Source organism: Dicentrarchus labrax, unplaced genomic scaffold (assembly GCF_905237075.1).
Source record: "Dicentrarchus labrax unplaced genomic scaffold, dlabrax2021, whole genome shotgun sequence".
Lineage (NCBI taxonomy): Eukaryota > Metazoa > Chordata > Actinopteri > Moronidae > Dicentrarchus > Dicentrarchus labrax.
The window spans coordinates 24,423,678-24,433,671 of record NW_026136721.1 but is presented as its reverse complement, the minus strand read 5'-3'; the positions used below and the strand labels follow the sequence as shown (position 1 = coordinate 24,433,671).

Below are 9,994 nucleotides of genomic sequence, written 5' to 3'. Positions count from 1 at the left end.
ATGTGCAGCCGTGTGGAAAATAATCCAAGGTGCATAGTGCCATATTTTAACTCCCAGCTGAAACACTTTTTGGGGTAAATATTTATCACTGCCATTAACCTTCAAGGCAAGATTATTGCTGTTTACGACATTCAGGTCATGGTTGTTTCTCATAAATTTTGCGCACAAATGTTGTTTAACAGCAACTTAAAAGGACACATCCTCACACACATGCATAGTATGCAACGTATGCTTAACACACACTGATGCAGGCACTTTGCATGACTGTGTAAACTGCAAAGGCTCAACTTTTTTGTCTTTTTAACTTACAAATGGCAAACGTTAAGGATGTGAACACCTTGGCCCAGAGCCAAGGCTGTGAAAAAAAATCAGCTTTGAACCCAAAGACAAGGTTTGAAAGACACTTTGAAAGTTAAACAAAAAGTGAAAAATGTTTCTAGGTCTTTCATTAAGATGTGTCACTCATTCATTCAAACCTTTCTCTCACTCATCTCTCTTTTTTAGCTTTTTAGATCTTCTGAATGTCTCCATTACTTGCAGCGCTGTAGTTGGAAAAAGGAGGTTAACAGTCGACTGACAACTTCTGCACTTTAACCACCTCCTCGTTAAAGCCTCAATGTGCCGAATTCTTAGGTGATTACAGCGTGTTTTAAATGACTCTACTGGCATGAGATTCTGCTAGTAGAAAAATGAGACAGTCCTAGTGAAGAACATACATTAACATTTATCTGTGTCTCCAGCTGGAATCCATGGATGAAGAGAATGGGGGTTAGGCTGTGTGTAGACTAACATTAATACTTCAAGAAGGGGTCCTGACACAGAAGGCTACAGCAAAAATAATGGTTCCAAAGCAACATAATGAATTATGTGCAAATGCACATTCTTAGAAGAATACCATGTTCTGTGAAGGTGCTATAATAAACACAGTGGTGGTAATTATCAAATATAATAAATATTGACTTTAACATTAAAGATCCTTGGGGCACTACCCTTAAAGAAGGGAAACGATAGCCAATAATTTTTTTTTTCAGTATCATAAAATACACAAAACTATCAATTTTGAAATCAGATTAATAATTAAATTAATAATTACTACCAAAACCACCATATCTTCATCAGTAACTTAAGTGGAAGGATTTGAAAACATCACCGTAGCAGTGTCTCAAAGAATAAAGTTACAGCCATAACCAAGTTAATCATATCAACGTCACAATATCATAACCGTAATGAAGACGTATCAGTACATTAACATTAACAGAAGTAACAGTCTTGTGTTTAGCTGTCCTTGAAAGGAGGGGGAGGAAGAGGAAGAGTTGTTGGTGTGCCATGTCGTGGATCGCCACGCTGGGAAAAATGTTTTCTTCCAAAATGTCGCTGCTGTACGGTGTTAAGGCTCGGCGTTAAAGGAGCATTTCACCCGTGGAAACATTAATATTTATTGAAAGTGGGTTATATATGTAGTCGAAATGTAAATAAAATATTTAAATATTTTGAATTTGGTGCCTATTTGACCAAGAAAAGACAGAAAGTGACTTTAGGGCGCATTTGTATAAAAGACAACAACTCCTACAATGCACAGCTCCGCAAGCCGCTCCCACTAACACTATCAAGGACTATAACAATGTGAATCTAAACCATTTATTTACAGAAATATATCAACAACAACAAAAATAAATATGTTAACATTGACAGTTATAGTTCCTCCTCAACTTCTTGGTGCCCGCAGTACTGGCCATCTGGAGCTGGATATTTCTGTCGGATAGCCTGCACCACATAAGCGGGTAAAACGACACGATGGCCTCGACCCAATCTCTCGCCTTGCAGGACCCATTCCAGAAGGGCTGTTAGGCGATATTGTCTACAAGACATTGAGCACACAGTTAGCGATGCATGGTCTTTGTGTTTAGCGTGCCACAGTTGTTAGTAATGCAACTGCAAGCTGTTTGTGCAGTAAAGAAGTTAGTTCAGTTGGCTGACATTACGTATTAACCGGGAATAACTTTGTGATAATGCTTGAACAAATTGTGTATGCCACGTTGTTATAAGACAGAAAATAGAAACACTCACTTTACAGTCAGACGTCCGTGTGTCCGTAGGCGCACAGCGAGAGCACAGGCACCAGCAGTCCACCCCAGCTCGAGCCAGTCCGGGCTCCTCGTCCGCGACAGGCAGGTCCTCTGCCTCGGCTGCAGAAGCCTCAGCTGCTCTTCGCTATATTGCGGCTCATAGAGGTAGCCACGAACATCTGATTCGACCATCATACTTTCGAATTTCTTCCATATTACATTGATTAACATAGTCGTAACGTCTGGCTCGTCAGCGCCTCCGCTTAGCTTCCAAACAAGATGGCGGTTATATTTTTTAGTTTCTGCAGGTGAAGTCCTACCCACTGATCTGTAATAGGTCTGTAACGTGAGTGAAAAAAAAATGAGGAAGTAGTGTTTGTAGTCTCACTCCCTCTACAGAGATATGAGACTTCCTGCTTCCAATGACGCAAAATGACGATTTTTACATCATTGGAAGCAGGAAGTGCAACACTAAAATCCTTATTTCTCCCCTCTCAGGGAAAGTGAGGGAATGATGCACGACCATTAAAAAATATGACTGGGGTTCTAATGATACAAAGCTTAATGCAAATGGGTGAAGTGTCCCTTTAACTTTCCTTTGTGTCACTCCTGTAGAGTCAGCTGGCAGACTCTCTGTTTAAAGCTGCAGATGCTGACCTGAGTTGTTTACTCGCGTTGCGCTGACCTAGAATCTCAAGGAAAAGGCAGGCTCCTGTGCCACACTTTAATCCTTTGTTGTGAGTTTGTCGGCGGGCCTGGCCACACTGAGGTCTGAGATCTCTTCACCCGGTGTGGGTGAGTGAAGAGAACAGAGGGAAGAGTGAAAAGAGAAAAGAGAGTAAACAACAGGAATGCCGAGGAGTTTTGTTACCTGAACACTGTGTCATCAAGTGGTATCAGATTATGGTCACAGGGACCAGATGAGAGTTGACAAGAAGTGACCCGTCACAATAAAAGTTCAAGTAAATCATACAAAATGAACAGGTTCACATTTAAAGGTCCCCACTGTCCCAACATCAGCATATTTAGAATACAGTGTGACATGAATACTGTAATTTAACTGTCTACAGGTTAAAAAAACTATTTGCCACTGGATGTTGCACTAGAGCACCAGCATCTCAGATAAGTCTTAGTTGACAGGACACTCATTCATTAGTTGGCTATTTGCAGAAAATTAAAAACAGCGTCAAATGGGAGCTGTGCCTTGACACCGGGACATCAGGGATTCTTGCAACATGGCCCTTTTCTCTGCACTGCTGCATGTGCTAACTGTACCAGCTGCTGTAACTACCTAGTTAGGGGTCCTGTTAGGTGACTAGAGCTCAAAGTACCGGGGAGTTTTGTTTACACCACTAGCATAGGAGCTTATAGCAGATACTCAATATTAAATGGGTCAGATCGGGGGCAAAAAATCTTGATCGGGACATCACTAAATTTAAATAATTAGCAAAAAGACTAGAGAGCAAACAAACTGACCACTGTGATGTGAGAAATCATCACACAGGTTGATAAAGTTTAATTGATTAATAAGGACATAGCCTTTCAGAGATTTAGAACATGTTTTTATAACCTTGTTTTTGTGAAAAGTTCCTATAGTCATCCTTGTACAGCCATGAAAACTGCTGGCCTTCTCTCTCAAGCATCTCATCAGCACTCAGGCCCTGCTCCAGCACTTCATTTCCACCCATTTAAAGTGTTTTATTTTGGCAACTAAAAATTCTGCCTCCTCGAGTGGCCTGTTCAAAGCATCAGGCATGAGGCAAATAATTAACCTCTGAATGATAATTTATTCTGTACAGATAAGGAAGCTATGATTAGTTAAAATGCACAAAAAAGTGTATAGCATGTACAACTCAATAGTAAGGAATAATGTGCAGACATGTTTTATACTTGGTCTCCATATGCACAGTTTTTCAATTGTACTCTGTAAGCATCACACCACTAGTCTAATCTGAAAATGATTGAATCTCTGATTACATCAGAGGAGGATCTGGCCAGCTGTTCATCCAAACAGTTTGATTACAGGCCAATGAATGGATGATGAGTAAGTATATGTTTTTTTTTTTATTTCTTAAGAGATAAATATTCAACATTTATGTTGCCAAATCTAGGTTGGGCTCCCCAAACGAAACAATAATTTTTGTTGTGTTTTTTTAATTTCTGAAGTTGTACAATAGTCACAATCTGCAGAACACCATAAAGATGTTTAGTGGCATCAGACATCAGCTTGTTGTGTTATGCTAGCAGCTCTGCAGCTTTGAAGCTTTTTACCTTCAGTTTAGGCTATTTCAATTCTCACTCATAGATGCAAACTAGCTGTCCACAGTCAGCACCAATTGATAGCAAACACAACATAAGTCTTTCCCTCTGCTGTTGAAAAAATCCAAGAGAAAACACTGAAACACTGTATTTGCATATTTACTATTCCTACTACTGCTTTTATAGCACAATTTTCTTATACGATTACCCAAATAATCAATGGAGCTTCAACCCTAGTTGTGGTGCAGGGTGGGAATTAACACATTTGATTAAATGTGCGCATTTTGTCTTCCCACAACTTTTGTAAAAAGCTGCACAGTTGCTTTGTGACAGACACCCCTCCTACATTCCTTGAGTCAACTGAGCTATTCCTGTGGGCACAGAGGGCAAGTGACAAGTGAGTGGAAGGTGGGTGGCACAGCTGACAGGGCGCACAGTGCAAACACAGGAAAGGAAATACTTTGAAATAAACAGCCATTATGAAAAGTAATTGTGTTACTTTACTTTGTTATTTTCCCTATATACTACTTGCCTTATTCATGAAGTCACACTTCATTACAGTTTTGGCAATCAAAGCCAACCAAAGAGAGAGCACAAATGCATGAACATGTTGAATCATTGATAAAAAGTTTAATTAACTGAGTAATTGAGTTACATGTACTATCTAACTTTCTTTGAATGCTCAACTTTCAGACTTTCTGATTTTCTGTCAGACAAGTATGGGCTGATTTTTGTGTCAGTAGAAACTGAATTTGAATCATTTAGAACTGAATCTGAATTGCTCAACTTGAATAATTGCATTGAAAAACTGAATTTGAATTGCATAATTTGAATTTGAATTTATTAGTTTGAAACTGAATTCCAATAAACTTGAAACTGAATATAATATTATGAATCTGAATTCACTTGCAACTGAAACTTTATTTGAGCCTCACTAAAAATTCAACTTTTTATGTACTTTCACTTTCAGTTATTCAAGTTAAACAATACAAATTCAAATTATGCAATTCAAATTCAGTTCTAAATGATTCAAATTCAGTTTCTACTGACACAAAAATCAGCCCATAGACAATGACAAGCACTCCAGTCTAGAGTAGCCATTGAGGTTTTTTCTACAACAAAATGAGCTGTCAAGCCCTAAAATAGATATAGAAGAAGGTTGAAATAAATGAAGACAAACTGAAGCAAATATTTGGAAGTGTTGATTGAATAATCAAATTACACAATTTTAATTTCAGATCACATTTAATAGTTTCTGACTATGGCAGCATACCATGTTCTTCTGCTTTATCTGAGGTAGCTTATTTTAATTCAGCCAATAATAGCAGTGTTGAAAAGAGTACTAAAAATCTGTTCCACATTATTTGGATCGTAGTACAGTTTATTGGGTATTTGCAACATTTTTAAAAAAACATCTTGGTAAAGGTATGTTCAGGAATTGTATGCTCATTAGATAATCTGTTAAACATCTACAGAGAAAACAAATGTTAGAAATACTATAAACTATCCAAATAAAGTGTTACCTAAAAATCTTTAGTACAGTACAGTAGAACTGTGAGTAAAACTACTGGTGTTAAAAACACACTTAACTAAAAGTGCAAAGAGTTTTAAAGGTTTAATGCATTATCAATAGCAGGCATTCAGTCAAAGGGGAGATGCATGTAGAAAATATCAACTTTCAACACAGCACATTTTTATGATAAATGATTGGATCAAACCAAAATGGCAATTTGTTTTCTAAACAAACAAAGCAGAAAGTTTGTCTGGTAAAAGCATTCTAAAAGGTTTTTGAACTTGCTTAGAACACATGTAATTAATATAAATTGCTCCAAATGTGTGTCTCTGCCAGTGGCACATGGAAAAAATAGAACACGCCTGCTGCTGCAGATTGCAAGCCAGCCGCGGAACATCCTAATTGGTTAACATGGGTGCCGGTAGGAAGCTTCGGGACAATCTGCGGCGCTTCCGCCTCTTGTGTCCTTGGCATATAGGCTACAAAAATTAAGTTTTCCATTTCCTAACAAGATACAATGGAAAAGGGGATAAATACTATTAAAGTATAAATAATGTACAATGTCTGTTCTTATTGGTAGGACAATTGTTTGTCATGTATCTAAATTTTTCATACTATTGCTGAAATTTGATAATAAATTATAGTAGTTTAGTTTAATCATAGCGCACCCTTTCAAGCAAGAGGTAGAGAGCTGAAGACAATCACAGGACATAAGCAAGACTAAAACAGGTGCATGAGAAAGGAACAAATATCTGTACAAAATCTATCTATCAAAAAGTAAAAATATATAATGTTGTATGCAAATGTAACAGGTGTGCACATGTGTACGACGTGGATGGGAATAGAAATAGAGCCCACTGTCGGTAGAAACTATAGAAACAACATGGTCAGGAGGCTTTAATAGTGTGGTGGCAGCAGTCCACATACCTAAATTCCTATTCAAATACATTTATTTTCAACAATTACTTGATAAACTTTGCTCTGCTCTGCAAGAGAACTCAATAAAAAGCTAATCTGGATGCACATAAATAAATAGGTGTTCACAAAAGGGTGATGCAAAACAAACAACACCATCAGAGTTTGCTTTTGACCCAGACTTTTTCCAGTCCAGTGCCAGGGCTGCGGTCTTGTTTAGGAGATTACTGAAGGTATGTAGCTTCCTGAAAAGCTAGGACATGTATTGATTCTGCCCTCCACAGTGGTTTTGTTTTTTTTTCATGATTTCTGTACTCTTGTACTTTTTGTTGTTGTGAGTTAAGATATAAATAATCTTCAATGTTAAATGCCATATTTTGCATGCTGGAAAAGTGATAATTTTATGCAACATTACCCCTACACACAAGTTTTTATTCTGATCTATTCCAGCGTTACGTGCTTGTTGAGAATTTGCAGCCTCTGCAGTAATTCACAATCACTGTAATGATCATCACAGGCTGCAAATACTGACATCCACTTGTGTCCACTGATGAAAGCACTGTTAAATTTGCTTTTCTGCACCCATCCAATTGCAAAAGTAATGTAGTCCTTTTATACAACAGCACATTTAAGAAGTAACACAGAGTGCATTTTGCCTTTAAAAAAGCCTTTTGAATTTTATTTGATCACACTCTCCTCATGCAGTCACTCAACACTGAGAAGCAAATGTTTCAAATGTTTGTACACTCTCAAAGGCATTAAAAGCAGTCTTTCACTGCTATGTATCTGTAATTATATATAATATATATGTTTTGTTGTGTGTATGTTGGTGTATGGGATTTGAATGAGTGAGCAGCTGCACAATATCACAGTGCAGTTTAATTATACAGCATGCCCAGATATGTTTATTCCAACTATTAATATTTACTAACTTTGTCCCTGACTTACACATGTAGAATCACACATGTATTGAAAATAGATTTATTTTCACCAAGCCATGCTGCATTGTTCCAGTTTGTATAAAATGCTAATTTAAAGATTTTCGTATTATAATTTAATGCTTGCCAAGGTCTCGTGATTTCAAATTAAAATGATCCACTGAACATGATACTGTGGAGCTGAAAACATTTCCTCATTCATTCAACTAATTCTTCAGTTTTGATGTCAAGTGGCAAATCCTCTGCATTTATTCCAGTGAAGTTGTAAATAATTGACAGCTTAGGGTAGGCAACTTTACTCAGGTGTACTATGCTGTAAATCAATTAACCTATAGTACTACTATACTGTAATTTACCCCCCAAAACTGTTTCTGTACTTGAAAGATATAAGAGCATTTTTGGTGTGGCTTGATTGTGGAGTTTCTTGTTCAGAGATTGCTCTTTGTTTAATTGCATCCTGATAAACACAATATTTAATTTAATTTGCTTTAGTTAAAAGGAGTGGATATTGTGGTACAAAAAATTAAAAAGATATTTACAGGGAATGTTCATTTAGCATTTCCGGTAAACATTTAACATCATTATCATTATTGCTGTTCAGTTATTGTCTTTATAAAATATGTAAACTGGCCAGCATTACATTTTATTGAAATCCATAAAGCTAAATACTTCAAAACGGTACTCCACAAACCAACGGGTGAAATGTTCACACTTGGTGGCTGAACCTGTGCATTACCACCATTTTGCTCCCTTTCTGTCCTGCTTGGGCAAGCAAGGAGGAAAATTTGGTTGTGGCTCCTTTCTAGCCATTGGCATGTAGCATATTGAATAAAGTCCCTCTGTGATGCGTCTCTCTTGCTAGTTACAACCAACATCAACTGAAATTGCTCTTCAACCAACATCTTGTCTACACTGGCAAAATATCAAAATCAGCACCACGTCAGCTGCAGTCCTTAGTCAATGTCTACACTGGGTAAATTCAGTCACAATACTGTTGTTGCATGCAGAAATATTTGGACTGAAGTGAAGAGTAAAGTATGTAATGTGAAAGTAGCAGTGGAGTTTTTCTTCCTGAACCTGTTTCACTACACTGGGTAAGCATGGAGGCAGGGTGTTCCTGCGCTTTAGATCAATTATCCTATGCAATATCTAAGTAAAGGTGCAGGAAACCACACATTTTCTTATTTCATTTAAATCTCTTTTATTTACTATTGAACCAAAGGTTTTAAAAGCCGCCATGTGAATTTGTTGATGTGTTAATAATTTGCAGTGCACATGAATGCAATAAGGAATGAGCAATGTTTGTCTTCAGACTACTTGTTTTGGCCAACCAACAGTCAAAAATCCAAAGATGTTTTTTTTCAACATTACAAAATTGTTGCTTATGAACATAATCCTTCTGAGAAATGCTGCTAGGAAAAGGTTGTTTAAAAAGGTGTTGTTTGGATTTGTTTAAATTTGACCTCCAGTAACATAATCTTGGTCCTTGTGGGACTTTGGATCTCCTCATCCAAGGTTGTTTTTTTTATTCTGACTTAGGCAGGCTGTGGAGTTGATAAAGACTCACAGCTCTGTCCGATGGGACACTGGAGGGCAGGATAGGGCAAAGGTGCTTCCCTGCTTGCCCTCTGTCTCTCATTCTTCCCACTACTTAGATCAATAACAAGCTCCTTAGCCACAGGTGCTCTCGAGGTAGACAGACCTGGAGTCTTCCTTCCTCAGCTCATTGTCTGTTGCTGACTGGCAGAGCCAAGCATTCAAGCCTGACCGATGCACAGAGCCTCAATCCCTCTGAGGACATGGAACACACAGTATATGCAGGTATACACAGGGCCTTTTGTCTGAATGTGGACATTCATGCATGCATGCAGACTTTAGGCCTAAACCCCCTCAGTCGCTTACACATACATAAAAAAATTTTAAAAAGACAGAAAATGGTTTCCTTAAAAACAGTAGAAAAACATCATGTGTCTTCCCTAATACTGGAGATGATAAAGTAAGATGCTGGTTCATAATTGCAGTGATGTTAAGCCTCTTAATAGCAGCATGATGAATGGTGTGCATCTCCATATATCATGCAGCTAGATGAATGTAGCATTTTTTGTTAAACCATTTATTATTTTTTGAACTGTGCTCCAGCACTTTAATACTATTATTTATTACATATTTAAATATACTTTAGTGAAAACAGAATCAAGTTTACAAACTTTATTATTTTATATAGAATAGCTTACATACTCATTTCACATACTGGTGAGATACGGTATTCATATTTCACTTTATTCAGTACACACAATTACATG

At 37.5% G+C, this 9,994-nt stretch overlaps 1 long non-coding RNA gene across 1 annotated transcript; it reads right to left on the bottom strand.

Moving 5' to 3' along the window:
• Positions 1–1,624: 1,624 nt before the first annotated feature.
• Positions 1,625–2,656, bottom strand: LOC127355280 (uncharacterized). Its single transcript, XR_007881726.1, has 2 exons — positions 2,068–2,656; positions 1,625–1,858 (listed from the first exon to the last, which is right to left on the bottom strand). It is a non-coding gene; the product is annotated as an uncharacterized LOC127355280 (long non-coding RNA).
• Between the last annotated feature and the right edge of the window lie 7,338 nt (positions 2,657–9,994).